Raw genomic sequence first — 22734 nt, 5'->3', positions numbered from 1 at the left:
GTATGCCCAAGCCTCCCTGCAGAGACATCTCGATGCCATAGAAGACTGGATGACCAGATGGAGAATTGCAACAAACGCGCAGAAAACTGTCTTAGTGCACTTCACCCGCAGATATAAAGCCAAAAATTATCATCTTCAACTACGAGGCCAACCACTTCGCCCACAACCAGGAGTCAGATATCTGGGAGTGTACCTGGATCGCAAACTCACTTTCAAGGAACACATCCAAAGGCAAGCAGCAAAAGCAAAAATCACCCTCCAAAGCATCCACGGGATACTAAGCTCCAGACTATTCGCACATGCTACCAGGATCCAGACATACAACATGATAGTACGAGCACAAATGTTATACGCGCATCCAGCATGGCAACATGCTGCTAAATCACACCTCAGCATATTACAGAGAGTGCAAAACCAAGCAGCAAGGATAATTTCAGGACATGCAAAAGACACAAAAATCAAACAGCTCCACGAAGACCTGGAAATACCATACCTGACTGAGGTAATGGAAAAACAATCAAGAAACTTCTGGTTACGACTCCGAAATTCTCCACATGAAATTCTGCAGGGGGTTGGGAACCTACAGCCACCACGGCACACGTACAAAATGCCAAGTGCACAATAAACAAAAGCCAATGTAACACTGAAAACAAGCTTCAAGAATCCCAAATTCTGTAGGACAGCGGCAGTAGCGTCCGAAAAACTTCAAGTATGCAACCAGCTAACCATCAAATTATTACAAATAAGAGGCAAGAGTACACAACAGTGAACTCGGTACTCACACACCACAACTGTCAAGATAACCCTTCGCCCTTCGCCCTTCGCGGACACATCTAATTTTGCTGAACGAGTGAGTCATCATGCCACCAAAAACTAGCGGAAAGGCTGCAAAGAAGGCTGGTAAAGCCCAAAAGAATATCTCCAAGGGAGATAAGAAGAAGAAGAGGAGGAGGAAGGAGAGCTATGCCATTTACATCTACAAAGTTTTGAAGCAAGTGCATCCTGACACTGGCATATCTAGCAAAGCTATGAGTATCATGAACAGCTTTGTTAATGACATCTTCGAGCGTATTGCTGCTGAAGCTTCTCGTTTGGCCCATTACAATAAGCGGTCAACTATCACCAGCCGGGAAATCCAAACAGCTGTGCGCCTTCTTTTGCCTGGTGAACTTGCCAAGCACGCTGTAAGTGAGGGTACGAAGGCTGTTACCAAGTACACAAGCTCTAAGTAAAAATCTTCTTCAAGATTTTTCATTTCAAACGGTCCTTGTCAGGACCAACACATTATTCGAAAGAGTTAAATCACGAAATTTGCTTCATTCTGTTATGTAGAAACACCTTGAAATCCAATTTCTATATGCTGTTAGTAAAAAAGTAAAGCACATAGCGGAGATGTGTCGTGCTTGTATACGAAAGGCATTTACTCGCCGGAGATCTACACTTAGTCATAATAATTTACTTTTAAAAAGTGGTAATACATTCCGTGTTAAGTATAGTAGTAGGTGCACACGGATCGGAAATCAGGTTATTTTAATGTGCCGTGCAAATAAACAGGCTGTTAGTGTAAGAAATAGTGGGTATAACGCTTAGAATATCGATTAATCGCTATGAAATAATGTTGATAAATTATCTCTTGAAAGTACTATAAAATTAATGTTTCTAGTATTTTCGTACTTGAAGGATAATGAAATTTGAAAAAGATGCCAACAGCACCTGGTGTTCCCAGGCGGTCACCCATCCAAGTACTGACCAGGCCCGATGCTGCTTGACTTCGGTGATCGGACGAGAACCGGTATATTCAGCATGGTATGGCCGTTGGCGAATGCATATGGCTTCGAGTGAGTTATTGTAGCTACGTAGGTTTGTCGGTGAATACTCAAAAAGACCAGCGCGTGGAAAGCGTTGCTAATTGTTTTAAGTAATGCATGATTACGAAATTATCGTGGTGAACGATGTGAGAATATTCGTCTTTGTGAAAAACAAAATTAGAAAAAGTATACCAACAGCACCTGGTGTTCCCAGGCGGTCACCCATCCAAGTACTGACCAGGCCCGATGCTGCTTGACTTCGGTGATCGGACGAGAACCGGTATATTCAGCATGGTATGGCCGTTGGCAACTACCTTTTCTTCAATGTCCTGTTAAGGAAGTATGTTTTAAGTAAGAATTGACATTATTAACTATAAAGGCAAGCATATTAACGTCGTTAACATTACTTGGAATATACTAATATTCGAATAAATATTTGAATGTTCGAATGATGAGTGATTCGGATGTTCATAGTGCCACTGTGTCCTATCGAGTTTACTATCACGAACCACGTATGAAATTGTATATAAATAAATAAAAATAAATCCTTTATTAAGTATTGATTACAGGAAAAAGGCAAACTTACATTCTTTAATGTACACAATGAAATGTATGAAAGATATTTTTAAGATATGTTTCACTTACCCTTTATAACGCAAGGTAGTTTTCAGTGTAGCATTCTCTTCAGCTGCGAGATAACGTAAGGCAGATGATCATTCAGTCGTGAAGCACTAAAATGTAATATACATTTTAACTATTATCGATAAGAATTATTTACTGCAGGGATGCAAATAAAGTGAGGCAAATTAGTAAATAAAAACCGATACTGTAACTGATAATATAATTAGTTGTATCTGTATTAGTTGTATATACAGTAATCGCACGATTATCCGCGGAGTTGGATGTTGGCATAATCGCGCATAATCAGCAGTATGAGCAGAAAAGGGAAATGAAATGAAATATTTAGATTTACGTCGCATACTTATACCGGTTACGCTAAAGGAGACGGTGATGATGAGTACTGAATGAAGAAAGTGGGAGGAAACGGGAGAAACCCGAGAAAACCCATGAGCACGGTCTTTATGCACGACAAAGTTCACACGGCACGAGCTGGGATTGAATCAGGGACCCCAAGCACCGGAGGCCAAAAAACGGACAAAAAGTCTTTCGTGCAACTTTCGTTTTCGGTAAAAAGTTTACACATAATTTAGAAAGAGTAGTTTTCTGGTCTTTTTATTTCACAAGTTGGTTCATGTCTATATTTTTTACATGCATAAAAAATTTTTCAACTCCCTTGCTTATTTCCTGTTAAAGACCTCTACCTCTGATTGTATTTTTTGCACATATTCTTATTGTTTTCAGACAACATTTCTAAAAGCGTAATTTATCGTCAGCAAGAAAAGAAAAGGAAAGCCTCGGATAGTGGAATGTGTACTGTATATATATATATATATATATATATATATATATATATATATATACGTATTAGTATATAGTTTTATTTTATACGTCTCCTATTATTACACAATGTGCAGATATTGTCAAAGCGCAAGTAAATATGTATAACTCCCCGTTCTGCACTTAATAACTTGAAAGAAGTTCGGGGAAGGTAGTGTAACAGAAAGTGCAAACAGAAATGAGGGTTTAAAGGCATTTAATATTATTCCGTAGTAGTATGATTTTTTGTAAAAAAAAAAATATATATATATATATATATATATATATATATATATATCTAAACATACATATTCAATGATATAGTAAGAGGTTAGCAGCACTGATAGAACTGCAGAAAGTACAAAACCGTTAATAAGAAAGAGAGAGAGATGGTGGCCGCTTTTGTGCTTTTCATTGGCTAATTCCGAATTGCGCGCGAATACGTACGAGATTTCTTTCTTTTTCCTCTTCGCAGCCCAGATGTTGCCAATTAGAAGTTTTTAGTACTACATTTGTATGAAAATGTTGCCTTTAAGAAATGTGGTTTGCATACAGAGAAAAGAGCAAAATGAATATTTACCTTAGTGGGCATGAAAAAAGACGAAACATTTTGCAAGATGGACACACGAACTTCCTTAATGCAGGCGTTCAGTACATTATTGTAAAGAAAAAAACACTAAAAAGAATTACTTCAATATCCCTAGCAACATTCAACAATTCATAGAGAAAAATCTTTATTTTGAGAACAATGGAAAACTATGTAATTGTAGATAACTACTAAATTTAATGATTAAGGAAAACGTTTAGGCCCGGCCCTTCAGAAAGAAAGTGCACAGAATATTCTCTCATGGAAGCAATTGCAAAATCAACATTTTGTTTGCAGTTATAATTAGAGGATCTATATACAGGGTGTTCGAAAAAGAATGTATCCTCTTGAAAGAAAATATTCTCTGGGCCCCTAATCCTTTATATACCGAAAGGAAGTTTGTATAGCATTTTTTCTTACCTTCGTTAGAAGAATTGAAAGTGACTACTATCGTGACACGGGAGATATTTAATCGATAGTCGAATTACTCACATACTCGAATGAACACGTCTCTTGTAAGGAGAGGAAAGGCTTCTGTGATCCGCTATCGCAGCTGTGTCATATCTGCAGAGAATGTTAGGACACAAACGTGATCTTTGAGAGCCTCGTGAAAAGAAGTCGCATAGTATCATGTGTGGAGACATCGGGGCCATCTGAAGAACGCTTCATCATTAGGACCAAGGGCGAGTTACGAAACACTCTGGGATATATTTATTAACATAACTTCTCGTCATTCTGCAAGTGTGGTGGAGCTCCATCCTATTGGAAAAGGAAACCTCGGGAGCCCTCTTCATGTGTAGGTATCGTTCACATCTGAAGCATGTGAAGATAGATTACTGTACTATCGTGTACCTAAAATCATTTTCTACGAATACGAACATGTCTACACTGAAGGCAGTGCAGCTCTTTTTCTCTTTTTTTTGGTCATGTATTGTAACGCGGGGCAATGCACACAATAACATGTAATGTTGTGTATCATCATAAAGGGCCAGGGCGATGATTGGATCTTGATGGACGTGGAGAACTGATAGGTGATGTGAGTGGTATTGTGATCTATGGTTGTATGTTTACTGATGAATGCATAAGGAGAGGTGAAGGGGTTGCCTTTTTTTTTATGTCGATCGGGAGGGAAGCGATTGGGAAACTTTTGACTTTGTTTTTCAACCGAATATATTGATTGAATAGGTCGCCGACAATTTTACGGGGCGTCACGTCGTTGCCTTTTTCATGTCGATCGCGAGCGAAGCGAGCGTTTTTTTTTTTTTTTTTTTTTTTTTTTTTTACCGACAATATGTATTGAATCGGTTGCCAACACCTTTAGGGGCGCGTCACGTCCTTCTTTCTGTGCTGATCGCGAGCGAAGCGAGCGCGAAATTTTTGACTTTTTTTTTTTTTTTTTTTTTTTTTTTACCCACAATATTTATTCAATCGGTCGCCAACACTTTTAGGGGTGCGTCACGTCCTCTTTTCTCTGCTGATCGCGAGCGAAGCGAGCGCGAAATTTTGACCTTTTTTTCTCTTTTTAATTCTTTTTTTTCTTTAAGAAAAAATATTGATTTCATAGGTCGCGAACATTTTTACGGGATGCAACATCGTTTATTTGTTTTTCCAACCGTCTTTCTGTCTTGAGCCCCCGCCAAGTTAACTTTATGGTGGACAAAAACTATGTGCGGTGGGTTACCGCGGGGTTCTCCCGTTTCCTCCCACTTTCTTCATTCCACCACCATTTCAATCATTTCTCATAATCAGCGCCTCTTTTAGCCTAAGCGGCATAACGTGGGACGTAAAACAAAGATTTCCTTTAGTTGCTTTCTGTCTTGATTACGAGCGCGAAATTTTTTACTTTTTTTTTCTTTCTTTTGATATTATTCATTTAATAGGACGGCAACACCTTTACGGGCCGCCGCGTCGTCGTTTACACTTCTTCAGCCCATATTCTTTCTGCTTGTTCGTTTTCCGGCATCTTGTTATCACCGCCCGCGGCAATGCCTATGTCTTTCATCGCTTTTTGAAGCAAATCTTTAATAAATATGCACTCTCACATTTGTACTAATATGCATACCACAGTGGATAGACTGTAACTAGGAAAGCAGAAGCCTGCATATCATATTATTTAACAGTTGAAAGTGAACTGTCATTTTAAGTTTGATTTTGATCAGATGAGTGCAGTTCAACTCGTCGACAATTGTGAAGATTCTCGAGGTTAGGGACCATCCATTTTGTGCTTTGTAATGAAAATGGCTGCAGCCAAACTTCTCTGATCTGAATGAAACTTGGCATGATGATACATCTTGACCTGCTCTACAAGGTTTATTTAGTATTTTCCGTTGCGCAGGCTTTTGCTTCTCCAGGTTCTCCCATGGAACTGAGAAACGTATTCAGTCGAACTTCTGCGGTAAGTCAGTATATCATCCTGAGAAGTTTGATCGAGATAGCAGAGGTTCGACTATTCGTTTTTCAATTCCATGTGATATTACAACACGGTGAACTAAATTTATATAGAAACACTTTGATTTTGTTTTGTTTTTTGCTAGCATTAAACTGAGAAAATGTTATTCAATAGACAGAGAACACCACTCAAAGAAAAGTACATCATAAGAATATATATATGGTTGCTGTGGTTCTCGGTTTAATTTGCTAGTTAAGAAACTTGCTCTAAATAAGTACATCTTACAGGTGAAAAACTAAGCCAGGCGATAGAATTAAATATAAAGTTATACACTTTTATTTTACGTTTACTAGTGTTGGGTTACTACTGTAAAATAAGTCAGTATATATGAAAGATAACTGTATTAGGTACTATTTTCCACCGGCGGTGTATTCTTGCATAGTGTACTTAATGTTTACAAGCGGGGCGCTACTAGTATGGATGCATGACAAGTGCTATTGAAACTCGAAAACTAACTGGTTTCCACTACCCTTGCTTATACGTATACCCGCGTCGCCTTCGCTCCTGTTCACTTTGGACGCACATTCTTGCTATCGCTCAGGCCCCCAGCTTTCTCCTGTTTTGGCTCCCTTAAATAGTATTCGTGCTTTTTATTGGCCACCTGGCAAAGCACTTGTAATGATTTTACACCAGTAACTCTAAAATACATGTGTATTACTTTATTTAATTCTGTCGTCTGCAGAATTTTTTTTTTTTCGTACAAATATGCCTTTTCATGCAGAACACTGAATTTTGCCTGTAAATTTTTGAGAATATGCTGTGACGAAACTTGAGCACCGTTCTTCTTTTCTTTCTTATCACGAGTCTTCTTTAGCCTAATGAGCACAATCATCACACGATAACGACTATTCTTTTCATTTAACTTGTAAACAAGTTGAACTAATAATAATAATTGATGTACAAAGGAGAAGTGTCCTACATATTTGAGGTAAAAAATAAAATAAATATACTTCTACTTCATCCGTGTTTACAAAGTTAAATGTTATCGATTTACAAAAAATGGTCACCTATCCACACACTGACCAGGCTCGACACTGCTTGACCATACATATTAAAACATCGGTCCCACTGAATACACAAGTAGTAAGCACATTCACATAAAAATAATTAGGATTACAGTATATAAAATGCGTTAATTAAAATAGCAAATGCCTTACCTTATCACAGGCGATCCAAAGCCACTGCACATCATCTGCTACGCACACTATATTCCTCCAATATTTCACTCACTTCCTATATCACGCAACAGAAAATATTAATAAAATTCACTTAGCAACATTTTCATTTTTAATCAACAATACGTATAACAATTAAGAATAAAATTAATTGTGAGCACATTGTTATAATTAGAATACTGTTTTTATTCGTTTACAAATATGGGATTAATATAGAGCTGGCAGCAACAATATATACAACTCATCCTGTATGTATCGTAAATCCTAACTTGAGAAGACATCTCTGACGCAAACAATGAGACAAGAAATCAAATACTATATCCGACACATTTGGGGTTTATTGAACTTCAATGTTGGAAGATACCACCTTGTCGGTAGTACAAATGTAATATCCTTACAACACGCGGAACTTTTGCCAGGCATATCTAGGAATTTGGGAAGATTAATTGATATCCTTAATGTGCAATGTATGATTATGACGCATTGTTATGTACACGCAGACGGAACCAGGACAATCTATAGATGACATTTGCACTGTGTTTGGACAATTTGTTCGCAGAAAGTAACCGTTTTTGTCTATGAATACTTGAGAACATGGAAGGTATGAGATATACATTTTATGCGCAAATATTATAATACAAATCATTGTTAGTTTGGTGGATGCGTGAAAGAAAGAAAAGGAGTAGATTTTTGCAGACGTCCGGATATAAAGCGAGAACTGAGAATACGCATCTATAACATCTATTTTCTTTGTGTTAATGATATCGATGAACTAAACGGGGAAACTAAAATACAACTGTTTGCAGTATAATTCGAAGTATAGTCAAGTGCAGAGGCGTACTCACGGGGTGTCCACCGGGTGCGGACTCCTCGCAAAAGTTCCTAAGTGAACATACATTTGCAGACTTTCTCATTAAATGTAGTTATTAACAGGGAAAATATTGATGTATCATCAATATAAATCTGATCTTACACTTCATCTGTACTCTGTCTGTATCATGTTTTTGTGAAAAAGTAAGTGGAATATTTATCGTGTTTTCGAATGCAGAATAATAGTATATAGACATAGTGGCTTGTAGTATTGGAACCTTGCCCCCCGAAGCTTGGATCCCTTAGAAGAAAAAAAAATGCATGCGCGCCTGGTGAAATGGTTAACGAATTCAGTTCACTCGATGAATCGACAGATAGTAATACACATTTCGACAGATCGACAGCATTCGACAGATACAGACATATGAAAGTAGCACAAGAATTAGGCGAAAGTCCGTGCGTTTCCTCAATTCACGTAGGAAACAACAGAAAATATCAACTACCATAAAATAATCCGTATATATATTTAATTTATTTGGAATAAAATAAATATAGAAACAACCTGTTCATACATAACTACGGTAAGTGCGTTAATTGCTAACGTAAGAACAAATATGAAACAAGGCACAAAATAAAAAAGAAAAATAAAGTTAAAGGGAATAAATATTTAGGCTTGATTGTCATTCGTATTAAGAAGCTGGGTAATAAAATGTTAAAATCTACAGAAAATTATGAAATTAAATCAGGATTTGAAATAAAAGTCTATACATTGGAAGTAGGCCAGGGAGTTTGCAAGGCAGATGTGTGCGACACGCGTTACTTTATAGATTCCCTTCATTGAACTATAGTAAGCAGTACGAAGATGGTACTTTGCGTATAATCACAGGAAGGATTGAAGTTAATTACCATGGTAATATAATTATTTATTGATAAGTATTTCCATGTTAAATTATGAAAATTATAAGCACAAGGAGGGTGAAAAAGTAGTGTGACCGACTTAGCAATGACTGAAACATAAAATAGAAAAGCGAATAAAAACAAATGCCTTTTGAGTTATGTGGAATAAAGTTTCTTCTAGCCAGTAAGGAAGAATAGGATCTGGTGCATTCATTGAATACCTGAAAAAAATCGTTTATCAAAATAGAAGGAAACACACTTATCGTTGTGGCAACTACGAACTTCTGTTTACCTCAGCCCGCCTCAGCAAGTGCTTTCTATCCGGTCCGCGCTCCGTAACCAAACTCAACGCTGCCTGCTAGCGAAAATTTCATTCTTCAGTATCGTTGAGTTTATTGCAGAAAGCAATGGCAGATACGGCATCAGCACCTGCAGCCCCGGCACAGGCTTCTCCTAAGAAGTCTGCAAAGCCTAAGAAACCAAAAACAACACCTTCTCATCCAAGAACAACAGAAATGGTGAACAACGCCATCAAGAATTTGAAGGAAAGGGGAGGAAGTTCACTGCAAGCTATTAAGAAATACATCTCTCAGAACTACAAAGTGGATGCCGAGAAGCTTGCTCCATTTATCAAGAAATACTTGAGAAGTGCAGTTGCTTCTGGGTCTTTGGTTCAGACCAAGGGAAAAGGTGCATCTGGATCGTTTAAGCTTAGTGCTTCATCGCTGAAGGAGAAGCCTGAAGGTGGATCTTCAACCAAGGCGAAACGATCAGCATCAAAGGAGAAGAAGCCTGCGAAAAAGCCAGCAGCTAAACGTCCCAAGAAGACTGGTGAAAAGAAAAAGGCTGCTGCTCCCAAACCTAAGAAATCACCATCTAAAGTGAAGAAGGCAAAAACTCCCAAGAAGCCAAAGGCCCCGAAGCCAAAGAAGGCTACAGCAAAACCGAAAAGTGCTAAGAAGGCTGCACCAAAGAAGAAGTAAATGTGTCAGTAAATCATCTGACATTTTAAAACGGCTCTTTTTAGAGCCATCAAATACTTTGAGAAGAGTAAAATTGTGCTTTTCCTATCATTATCACATGTTCATTCATAGCAATGTATAGTATACACGCAAGGGACTTTGAGTTTTCTTTTTAACCGAAGCACTTCTTGATGTAAGTGCTTTATAACAGAGGGGAATTGAGGGTGGGGAAAGAAAGCTTTCACGGGTGTCAAGAATGGTGTACTCGAAAAAAAATGGGGAACACATTACGTAATGTCAATTTGTGATCACTTACTTTTTCCTTGTTCCTATCTTCAAGTAGCGAAACAGTACAGAAAACGCACTTAATGCATTTGTTAGAAAAACTTTTGCAGGCTGACTGGGTTCGATTCTCGGTGGGAGCTCAAATGTTTCGCATTGCACGTTAATAAGTAGGTCCACGTTTGAAACAGCCTTGCTGCTGAAAGGGACACTAAACTAAAATCAACTCTTTTCAAGGCTGGGGTGAAAGAAATGTTCGAACTTATTACAACTCGTGAAAGTGAAGTAGACTATGTTTCAATTTAACGTCGTACTATTATGATTTTTATGATAAAGGAGACGGGTGATTACGCCTAATGAATGATGGAAATACTGGTGTAATGAGAAAGTGTTAGGAAAAGGGAACACGCTAATAACCACGGATACCGTCTTATAATTCGTAATATTGCTATAAAGAAAAATAGTAACACCAGCAGAAATGTAGGTGTACAATTGAACTGATGTTAAGTACAAACAGACACTTAAAGAAAGTTTAGTTTAACGTTTGCATTCAACAGCAGCGACCTCTGACAAAATAATATTACTTTTGCTACCTTGGAAGAAGTACATATTTCGCCTGCGAGTTCTATCAGATTAATAACGTTGAGAAGGGCAAACAGTGGTTGAATCGAAGTTAAGTTATGCAACATATGGCAAAATCGAACCCTTGACCACATAAAACGAAGATAATCAATCGGTAAACATAGGGGAAAACTAAAGAATATACTTGAAAGATAGGATGATATACGAAACGACAGGAAAACGAAGGTAGATGTATTAACTATGCAACATACGGCGTGAGAATTTAAAAAAAAAAGATAACAAGTATGGACAAGATCCTTGTTAGGATAACAGCATCTCTAAGTAGTGTATTGGTCCTAAAAAGGACCGTTTTTGAACTCAGTGCCAGAACTTCAAACTTAAGCACGTTCCCCACGGATGCGGCGAGCAAGCTGAATGTCCTTAGGCATGATTGTGACTCTCTTTGCGTGAATAGCACACAAGTTGGTGTCTTCGAAAAGCCCTACAAGGTAAGCTTCACTTGCCTCCTGTAAAGCCATGACAGCTGAGCTTTGGAAGCGAAGATCTGTCTTGAAATCTTGTGCAATTTCTCGGACGAGTCGTTGGAAGGGCAGCTTGCGGATGAGCAATTCAGTGCTCTTCTGGTAACGACGAATTTCTCGGAGAGCCACAGTACCAGGCCTGTAACGATGGGGCTTTTTCACTCCACCGGTAGCTGGAGCACTCTTTCTTGCAGCTTTGGTGGCAAGCTGCTTTCGAGGAGCTTTGCCTCCAGTAGATTTCCTAGCTGTCTGCTTGGTACGTGCCATTGCAACTGTCACGACTTGTTTCAAATAATTGCGCGCTGAATGAAGTCAAGTTATATAAAGAGCAAAACCGTTAAATCAAGCTATTTCTCATTGGATAAAGTCAGTCGAAAAGGACAGTTCTCATTGGCTTAGACACGTTTTGTGTTTTTCCTCCGTGCTTTCCCTGCATGATCGAAGGAACAAAACCACGAGTCTTGGGCTAGCCGCAATAATTTCGTTGAAGATCTTCAAAGCCAAGACCTCACGGCGAACCCACAAGATGTCCCCCCCGGCATCGGTCATCAGGAAGAGGCACCCCCCCCACAAGACAATGAAACTGCGAAGAAACACAAGGAAGTACGCTTCACACCACTGGACAAAGGGCCCCGCCGGCGCCCGGTCCCCATCCCAGAAGAATTCAAACCCCGACCAGACGTCCAGACAACCCCCCCGACAGAGGCCTTCCCCCCAGCCCCCCCCGAAAATCCAGACTGGCCCAGCCCATCATTCCTCACCACAAGTCAAGGAACAAGCAGTGCAACAGATCAGATGCAGGGACCAGTGGACCCACCTATGCCCCCCACAGCCAATGACCCCCCCCCAGGTTTCCAAGTCCCCCGAAACCCAGCCAAGCCACAAGAACCATCTCTCTTGCCAGTACTGTTCCCAGTGACCAACCGCTTTCAACCATTGAGAGACCCAACTCCAAATAGAGCAACAGCCGACCATGACGCCCCCCCCGAGGAAAGCACAGGATCCGAAGAAATGGAAATCACTTCAGAAGGAGGAGCCCAATCACCCCGCCTCCCCAGGCTCGCAGCCCGGAAAATCCCTCCAATATACATATACGATGTGGTGAACAAAGGAATCTTCACAAAAACCTTGTCAGCCACATGTTCCGTCCCCCCAAAATATTTCAAGACAGCAGACTACATCAAAATGCACTGTGCCACTGTTGAGGACTTCGCGAAGATCGAAGCGTACCTCAACCAAACAGGACGCTCGTACTCAACAGAGCTCCTCAGAACAGGACGTCCACTGAAGGTAGTGTTGAGGAAGCTACCCATTGACTGCGACCCCAAGGACATTCAGGAAGACCTCCAGTCCCAAGGTCTCGACATTGAAGCAGTCCACCAAATGAAGGGCCGCCCGGATGCCAAAGGAGATAGGCCCCTCTTCCCTCTATTCCTGGTCCAGTTGCCAAAAACCAATCAATCATCAGCAATATACGAGGTCCGTTATGTCCTCAACTATAGAGTTGAGGTGGAACTCTACCGAGGAACGGACCTCCTCCAGTGCTTCAGGTGCCAGAGGGTAGGGCACTCAGCAAAAACCTGTAGAGCCACAGCAAGATGCGTGAAGTGTGGTGGCCCACACGCGACCACAGACTGCGCAAAGAAGACCCGCGACACCCCCGCCACCTGTGTGAACTGCAAGGGACCCCACCCAGCAAATTACAAGGGATGTGCCTACCTGAAACAAGAAAAGGCAAAACGGCACAACCGGACATTCGCTCCCCCACCCCCAAGCAACGAAGACCAGAAGACCTCCACCCCGGAGCACACCCAGGAACCCAACCCCCCCCAGAAAAAGCCCTCCCAGGACAAGGAAGAGCCACCAAACACCAAGCCCAGTGACAACATAACTGACAGCCCACCCCAAAAGCCCTCCACCTCCAGGCGTGATCAAGACAAGGGAAAACTCACCCCAGGCCTCCGAAACAAGTCCTCCCGCCCACCCAAAGCCCCAGAACCAGAAGAAGCAGAAGAAGAATCCTCCCTAGCCACGACCCTCAGGGAATTCCTCGACCTGCTCAAAGGACTAAATGTCCGTACCTTCCTCACGAAGCTCAAGACGGGACTCCAAAAAGTCATGGCCGCAAAGGATCCACTCTCCCGCTTCACGACAGCCCTGGAAGTCGCCGCTGGACTCCTTGATGATGGTACGGACTAATCACGCAGTGGTCCGTAACATCAGACTGGCGAGCTGGAACGCAGATGGAATACTGGATCAGAAGATCGATCTCCAAGATTTCCTCACCAGAGAAAACATTGATGTGGCCCTCATCAACGAGACCCATCTGAAACCAACCGATCACTTCTGTATCCGGAACTACATCATGCACCGCACAGACCGCCACCCTGGAAGACTAGGAGGAACGGCAGTCCTCATAAAGAGGCAAATAGCCCACGACCAGCTTCAACTCCCAGTTCTCACATCACTGGAAGCAACAGGAGTGACCATCTACTCCCCAGACGGACCACTGCACGTGATCGCAGCATACCGCCCCCACGCCCACAATCTCCACCCGCCCGACCTCGACACTCTGCAACAATTGGGGCACCGGATCCTCATCGCCGGTGACCTCAACAGCAAACATCCAGCCTGGAACAGCAGGAGAACCAACCACAACGGCCGCCTGCTGCACCGAGCCCTAACCACGAGGAACTTCATCCCAGCCGCTCCAACGGAACCTACCTGCTACCCCAGGAATGGAGGACTCCCGGACGTGCTGGACATGACCCTCTCCCAAAACGTTGCCATTGTAGACGGCCCCGAAGTCATCACCGACCTCCAGTCAGACCACCTACCGATAATCTTCACCGCCTCGCTACGAATCCATGTCCCCACCAAACAACTACCAAAAATTCAGGAGACCGACTGGGACATGTACACCCAACATCTAGCGGCAATGGTCGATCCACGACTACCCGTCCACGACCCAGCCGCAATAGATGCTGCAGTGACCTCGCTAACAGCTTCGATGCAGTCAGCATACAGGATAGCCACCACAACACACCAACCTCAACAGGAGCAGAAACCATACGACCTCAGGACGGAAGCCCTGGTTCGCCTCAAACGTTGGGTCCGCCGACAATGGCAACGCACCCGACACCCTCAGTGGAGAAGACTGTGGAATTCCCTGAGCACCCGCATCAAGAAGAGACTCCTCCGCCAAAAAATCCAACAATGGAACCAACACCTCCAGTCAATCGAAACCCCCTCCCGTGATTTCTGGCGTCTGGTCGCAGTCCACACCAAACCCACCACCGTCCCACGCACCCAACCAATTCAAGGACCCAACGGCTTGCTCTACGATCCAGACGAGCAAGCCATGCAGTTCGCACACCACCTCAGCACGGTGTTCCAAGACCACCCTGGACCGCCGGATGCAGACACCAACGCAGCAGTAAACCGGACACTCCAAAGACTAGAACAGGAAGCCCCTCCTCCAGTCACAGCCCTGACGACAACAAGAGAAGTCCGCAGAACAATACAGAAGATCTCAACGCACCGTGCAGCAGGCCCAGATCGCATCACCCCACCAGCCATCAAACATGCACCCCGGAAGGTCATTGTGCTCCTCTGCAGGATTGCAAACGCAATGTTCACCACAGGCCACTTCCCACAAGCTTGGAAGGAAGCCCGAATAGTGCTCATCCAAAAACCAGGAACAGCCAGAACGGAACCCAAAAACTATCGACCAATCAGTCTGCTCTCACACTTGAGCAAGATTGTGGAGAGACTGATAAAGCGACGAATGCAAGACCACATCGACGCCCGGAGGATCTTCCCCCCACACCAATTTGGGTTTCGTCCTGGCCACAGCACCACCCTGCAACTCGTAAGAGTTGTAGATAGAATCACACACCAGTTCAACGTCGGAGGCCACACAATCGGAATCTTCCTAGACATCGAGAAGGCCTTTGACAAGGTCTGGCACAATGGTCTCCTGCACAAACTTCACCAGACAGGCTTCCCTCCATACCTCACCAAGCTCATCCAACAGTTTCTGGCAGGAAGAACCTTCAGAGTCCACCACGCCGGTCATCTCGCAGAACCAGAAGCCATCCAGGCAGGAGTACCCCAGGGATCCTGCCTATCACCAATACTGTACAATGTGTACACGTACGACCTGCCAACCACCACGAACACCATGGTCGCCACGTTCGCGGATGACACGGCAATCTTCGCAAGCCACACCAATTACCGTTACGCACAACTCTACCTGCAGAGACACATTGACCTTCTCCACAACTGGACCCGCCAATGGAGGATCAAGATCAACTCTACCAAGACGACATTGGTGGACTTCACAAAGAATAGAAGACAGCGCCCCATCACAATCACCCTCCAAGGAACTGCCCTCCAACCACAACCCAATGCCAAATACCTGGGTGTGCTCCTCGACAAAAAGTTGACCTTCGAGGCCCACCTGCGCAACACAGCCAAGAAGGGAACCAACAGACTCAGAGCCCTCCTTCCCCTTCTACTGAACAACCAGTTCACCATTGAAACACGTCTGCACCTCTTCCGCATGAGTATCCAGCCGTTACTCATGTATGCACACACCAGCTGGGAACACGCAGCACCGGCCCATCTACGACATCTGCAGGTGGTCCAGAACAGATCCGCCAAAGCCATCTCCGGTCACCCCTGGGACACCAGCACGGCCCAAGTCCATGAAGACTTAGACCTCGCACTCCTCAGTGAACTCCGACATCAGCGATCAACAAAACTCTGGCAGCAAATCCGCCATTCAGATGATCCACACCTGAGGGAAATCGGCACCCGCCAACCACATCGCCAGATGTACCGCATGCCAAGACCACCGTAAGCAACTGCACTTCCTGACTATCTAACAAGAACCAGCGACAGTGGCGGTTCTTCAAAACAAATACGACACCAACACCACAAGTCCAAAAAGAAGAACAAATAGAAGGCAAGGGCAATAGCCCGACACTTCGATTCCTCAAACGCCAAATTCATCCTGCTCCTGCTCCTGCTCCTGCTTGGGCTTGTATTTCTCGTGTGTGGTGAGCGAAGCAGTAACATATCGAAATGACAGGACGTGGAAAAGGAGGCAAGGGTCTTGGCAAAGGAGGTGCCAAGCGCCACCGTAAAGTTCTTCGTGACAACATCCAGGGTATCACCAAACCCGCTATTAGGCGTCTTGCTCGCCGTGGTGGTGTGAAGCGTATCTCTGGTCTCATTTATGAAGAGACCCGAGGAGTATTGAAAGTATTCCTGGAGAACGTAATCAGAGATGCTGTTACATACACAGAACACGCCAAGAGGAAGACAGTGACAGCTATGGATGTTGTGTATGCCTTGAAGAGGCAAGGAAGAACCCTGTACGGTTTCGGAGGTTAAGTTGGGGTTCCTCCTATTTTGGATATAAAATTGGCATAAACGGCTCTTTTCAGAGCCAACAAATTTATATAAAGGGAAAGATTTACTTTGTGCGATTTTCTGTTAGATTATAAGAATTCGTGTAACTACATTAAAGCCTTTTGATGCACACTAAATTACAGACGTAGAGAGATTAATTTGAGAAAATCATACGTTTTTTTTACATTATGTACGTTCATGTATACGTATTCATATCATGTAGCAGTATTAATGCTGGAGAAGGGGTTCTGGTTGGAAATTGGCGATTTGTTGGAAGTAGCGAGCATGAGAGATGCGAAACGCAAGTCGGAATTTCTGTTCTGACAGTAGGATGTACGTATAGAGGCTTATACAACTTCTATACTGTGCTGTGAGGGGCGAATAATGCGTTAGAAACCTGAATCTTGTCCTTTATCTTGTTTACGTGGTCTTGGGTTCGATTTCTTTCTTTTGCGGTAGTGTCTATTGTGATTTACATGTAAATTAATGACACTTCGTAGCGGGTTACTAAAATAAAGAGTAATACAAATATGAGATGTAGGTTAATGCATTGTATACTTCACATTATTTACTAAAGAAAGGCAGTAGTTACAAGAAACCTAGGCTCGCTCGTTGGGCACAGTAGCAAATGAGTTCTGAGATCAGAGAATAAGAGTAGTTGCGTATTACAAACCATATACATATAACACATATCACACAAATATGAATATCGACCTTGCAAAGAATAAATCGTACTTAAGTGTGCATTTAATGTCATTACTATGTTGCAAAAGAAATTTAGGAAAGTTTTCTGATCCGCTCTGTTCATGATGTCATTGGGGCATAGTAATGAACAATAATAAATGTCGAGAACATATTGAACAGAGTAATTTCAGCCAAGCCAACGCAAGAGAGAAACATGAGTGCTTTAAGAATGTTGGAAATTCCTTTGTCTAGCATGAAGTACATGAGAATATGTGGTATGAGGTTTTCTTCCATTGCTGAGAATCTGGGCTCGACTGTCCTGTCCTCTGGGTAATATGAGCCCGATGTACGCAAATATCAAAAAAATGTAGCTAGCGACAATACAAAAGGTAATGATCTTATAATTAATAATGTAGTGGGAACTAAGCACATCGCTGTTTGGAGTATTGTAAAGTTAGTGTGACTTCCTATGGGCTTCAATTACGATCGACGACTACACATATACTAATTAATCGAATAGCAGCGAGAATTTCGAATGAAACTAAGCAACTATCTCAGACACTTTTGATGAGTCTGTATATCGAAAACAATTCATTTCAATCGTAAATCTCCTCTATAAAGGGGTTTGTGGCCCTCATAAGGGCCGATTTGTATGAGATATAGGTCTTACATTTATGCCTTCTTCTCAGTTTTCTTGGGCAGAAGTACAGCTTGAATGTTGGGCAAAACACCACCCTGAGCGATTGTAACTCCAGACAACAACTTGTTTAATTCCTCGTCGTTACGGATAGCTAACTGCAGATGACGTGGAATAATCCTAGTCTTCTTGTTGTCACGAGCAGCGTTGCCTGCCAACTCAAGAACTTCAGCTGCCAGGTATTCCATGACTGCAGCCAAATACACGGGAGCGCCAGCACCAACTCGTTCGGCATAGTTACCCTTTCGCAAAAGACGATGGATTCTGCCTACTGGGAATTGAAGGCCAGCCCTGCTGGAGCGGGACTTGCTCTTTCCCTTGACTTTTCCACCTTTGCCGCGACCAGACATTGTTCAATATTCTTTCGTAATAAGATGAGAGGAAAAATTGCGGCCTCCCATGAATCAAGTCAGTTTTGTTACTACTTCAAGCGTGCACCCGAGTGCATCAAATGAAAAGCAAGGCAGTTGGCGCGAATTGAAACACGTACTGTAATTTAAATGAAGTCGATAAATCGGCGGACACATCTAATTTTGCTGAACGAGTGAGTCATCATGCCACCAAAAACTAGCGGAAAGGCTGCAAAGAAGGCTGGTAAAGCCCAAAAGAATATCTCCAAGGGAGATAAGAAGAAGAAGAGGAGGAGGAAGGAGAGCTATGCCATTTACATCTACAAAGTTTTGAAGCAAGTGCATCCTGACACTGGCATATCTAGCAAAGCTATGAGTATCATGAACAGCTTTGTTAATGACATCTTCGAGCGTATTGCTGCTGAAGCTTCTCGTTTGGCCCATTACAATAAGCGGTCAACTATCACCAGCCGGGAAATCCAAACAGCTGTGCGCCTTCTTTTGCCTGGTGAACTTGCCAAGCACGCTGTAAGTGAGGGTACGAAGGCTGTTACCAAGTACACAAGCTCTAAGTAAAAATCTTCTTCAAGATTTTTCATTTCAAACGGTCCTTGTCAGGACCAACACATTATTCGAAAGAGTTAAATCACGAAATTTGCTTCATTCTGTTATGTAGAAACACCTTGAAATCCAATTTCTATATGCTGTTAGTAAAAAAGTAAAGCACATAGCGGAGATGTGTCGTGCTTGTATACGAAAGGCATTTACTCGCCGGAGATCTACACTTAGTCATAATAATTTACTTTTAAAAAGTGGTAATACATTCCGTGTTAAGTATAGTAGTAGGTGCACACGGATCGGAAATCAGGTTATTTTAATGTGCCGTGCAAATAAACAGGCTGTTAGTGTAAGAAATAGTGGGTATAACGCTTAGAATATCGATTAATCGCTATGAAATAATGTTGATAAATTATCTCTTGAAAGTACTATAAAATTAATGTTTCTAGTATTTTCGTACTTGAAGGATAATGAAATTTGAAAAAGAGATGCCAACAGCACCTGGTGTTCCCAGGCGGTCACCCATCCAAGTACTGACCAGGCCCGATGCTGCTTGACTTCGGTGATCGGACGAGAACCGGTATATTCAGCATGGTATGGCCGTTGGCGAATGCATATGGCTTCGAGTGAGTTATTGTAGCTACGTAGGTTTGTCGGTGAATACTCAAAAAGACCAGCGCGTGGAAAGCGTTGCTAATTGTTTTAAGTAATGCATGATTACGAAATTATCGTGGTGAACGATGTGAGAATATTCGTCTTTGTGAAAAACAAAATTAGAAAAAGTATACCAACAGCACCTGGTGTTCCCAGGCGGTCACCCATCCAAGTACTGACCAGGCCCGATGCTGCTTGACTTCGGTGATCGGACGAGAACCGGTATATTCAGCATGGTATGGCCGTTGGCAACTACCTTTTCTTCAATGTCCTGTTAAGGAAGTATGTTTTAAGTAAGAATTGACATTATTAACTATAAAGGCAAGCATATTAACGTCGTTAACATTACTTGGAATATACTAATATTCGAATAAATATTTGAATGTTCGAATGATGAGTGATTCGGATGTTCATAGTGCCACTGTGTCCTATCGAGTTTACTATCACGAACCACGTATGAAATTGTATATAAATAAATAAAAATAAATCCTTTATTAAGTATTGATTACAGGAAAAAGGCAAACTTACATTCTTTAATGTACACAATGAAATGTATGAAAGATATTTTTAAGATATGTTTCACTTACCCTTTATAACGCAAGGTAGTTTTCAGTGTAGCATTCTCTTCAGCTGCGAGATAACGTAAGGCAGATGATCATTCAGTCGTGAAGCACTAAAATGTAATATACATTTTAACTATTATCGATAAGAATTATTTACTGCAGGGATGCAAATAAAGTGAGGCAAATTAGTAAATAAAAACCGATACTGTAACTGATAATATAATTAGTTGTATCTGTATTAGTTGTATATACAGTAATCGCACGATTATCCGCGGAGTTGGATGTTGGCATAATCGCGCATAATCAGCAGTATGAGCAGAAAAGGGAAATGAAATGAAATATTTAGATTTACGTCGCATACTTATACCGGTTACGCTAAAGGAGACGGTGATGATGAGTACTGAATGAAGAAAGTGGGAGGAAACGGGAGAAACCCGAGAAAACCCATGAGCACGGTCTTTATGCACGACAAAGTTCACACGGCACGAGCTGGGATTGAATCAGGGACCCCAAGCACCGGAGGCCAAAAAACGGACAAAAAGTCTTTCGTGCAACTTTCGTTTTCGGTAAAAAGTTTACACATAATTTAGAAAGAGTAGTTTTCTGGTCTTTTTATTTCACAAGTTGGTTCATGTCTATATTTTTTACATGCATAAAAAATTTTTCAACTCCCTTGCTTATTTCCTGTTAAAGACCTCTACCTCTGATTGTATTTTTTGCACATATTCTTATTGTTTTCAGACAACATTTCTAAAAGCGTAATTTATCGTCAGCAAGAAAAGAAAAGGAAAGCCTCGGATAGTGGAATGTGTACTGTATATATATATATATATATATATATATATATATATATATATATATATATATACGTATTAGTATATAGTTTTATTTTATACGTCTCCTATTATTACACAATGTGCAGATATTGTCAAAGCGCAAGTAAATATGTATAACTCCCCGTTCTGCACTTAATAACTTGAAAGAAGTTCGGGGAAGGTAGTGTAACAGAAAGTGCAAACAGAAATGAGGGTTTAAAGGCATTTAATATTATTCCGTAGTAGTATGATTTTTTGTAAAAAAAAAATATATATATATATATATATATATATATATATATATATATATATATCTAAACATACATATTCAATGATATAGTAAGAGGTTAGCAGCACTGATAGAACTGCAGAAAGTACAAAACCGTTAATAAGAAAGAGAGAGAGATGGTGGCCGCTTTTGTGCTTTTCATTGGCTAATTCCGAATTGCGCGCGAATACGTACGAGATTTCTTTCTTTTTCCTCTTCGCAGCCCAGATGTTGCCAATTAGAAGTTTTTAGTACTACATTTGTATGAAAATGTTGCCTTTAAGAAATGTGGTTTGCATACAGAGAAAAGAGCAAAATGAATATTTACCTTAGTGGGCATGAAAAAAGACGAAACATTTTGCAAGATGGACACACGAACTTCCTTAATGCAGGCGTTCAGTACATTATTGTAAAGAAAAAAACACTAAAAAGAATTACTTCAATATCCCTAGCAACATTCAACAATTCATAGAGAAAAATCTTTATTTTGAGAACAATGGAAAACTATGTAATTGTAGATAACTACTAAATTTAATGATTAAGGAAAACGTTTAGGCCCGGCCCTTCAGAAAGAAAGTGCACAGAATATTCTCTCATGGAAGCAATTGCAAAATCAACATTTTGTTTGCAGTTATAATTAGAGGATCTATATACAGGGTGTTCGAAAAAGAATGTATCCTCTTGAAAGAAAATATTCTCTGGGCCCCTAATCCTTTATATACCGAAAGGAAGTTTGTATAGCATTTTTTCTTACCTTCGTTAGAAGAATTGAAAGTGACTACTATCGTGACACGGGAGATATTTAATCGATAGTCGAATTACTCACATACTCGAATGAACACGTCTCTTGTAAGGAGAGGAAAGGCTTCTGTGATCCGCTATCGCAGCTGTGTCATATCTGCAGAGAATGTTAGGACACAAACGTGATCTTTGAGAGCCTCGTGAAAAGAAGTCGCATAGTATCATGTGTGGAGACATCGGGGCCATCTGAAGAACGCTTCATCATTAGGACCAAGGGCGAGTTACGAAACACTCTGGGATATATTTATTAACATAACTTCTCGTCATTCTGCAAGTGTGGTGGAGCTCCATCCTATTGGAAAAGGAAACCTCGGGAGCCCTCTTCATGTGTAGGTATCGTTCACATCTGAAGCATGTGAAGATAGATTACTGTACTATCGTGTACCTAAAATCATTTTCTACGAATACGAACATGTC

The 22734-nt window shown here is 41.6% G+C and overlaps 4 non-coding genes across 4 annotated transcripts; all 4 read right to left on the bottom strand.

Annotated features, from left to right (window-relative positions):
* Nucleotides 1-1701: 1701 nt before the first annotated feature.
* LOC145676902 (5S ribosomal RNA) lies at nt 1702-1820 on the bottom strand. The gene has a single exon (XR_014129519.1). It is a non-coding gene; the product is annotated as a 5S ribosomal RNA (ribosomal RNA).
* Nucleotides 1821-1997: 177 nt separating this feature from the next.
* On the bottom strand, nt 1998-2116 carry LOC145676895 (5S ribosomal RNA). Its single transcript, XR_014129512.1, has one exon. It is a non-coding gene; the product is annotated as a 5S ribosomal RNA (ribosomal RNA).
* Nucleotides 2117-19705: 17589 nt separating this feature from the next.
* Nucleotides 19706-19824, bottom strand: LOC145676901 (5S ribosomal RNA). Its single transcript, XR_014129518.1, has one exon. It is a non-coding gene; the product is annotated as a 5S ribosomal RNA (ribosomal RNA).
* Nucleotides 19825-20001: 177 nt separating this feature from the next.
* LOC145676894 (5S ribosomal RNA) lies at nt 20002-20120 on the bottom strand. Its single transcript, XR_014129511.1, has one exon. It is a non-coding gene; the product is annotated as a 5S ribosomal RNA (ribosomal RNA).
* Between the last annotated feature and the right edge of the window lie 2614 nt (nt 20121-22734).

The sequence above is a fragment of the Thermobia domestica genome, unplaced genomic scaffold, assembly GCF_964235325.1.
Source record: "Thermobia domestica unplaced genomic scaffold, izTheDome1.hap1.1 HAP1_SCAFFOLD_458, whole genome shotgun sequence".
In the NCBI taxonomy this organism is placed as follows: domain Eukaryota; kingdom Metazoa; phylum Arthropoda; class Insecta; order Zygentoma; family Lepismatidae; genus Thermobia; species Thermobia domestica.
This window is presented reverse-complemented; position numbering and strand designations above follow the sequence as displayed.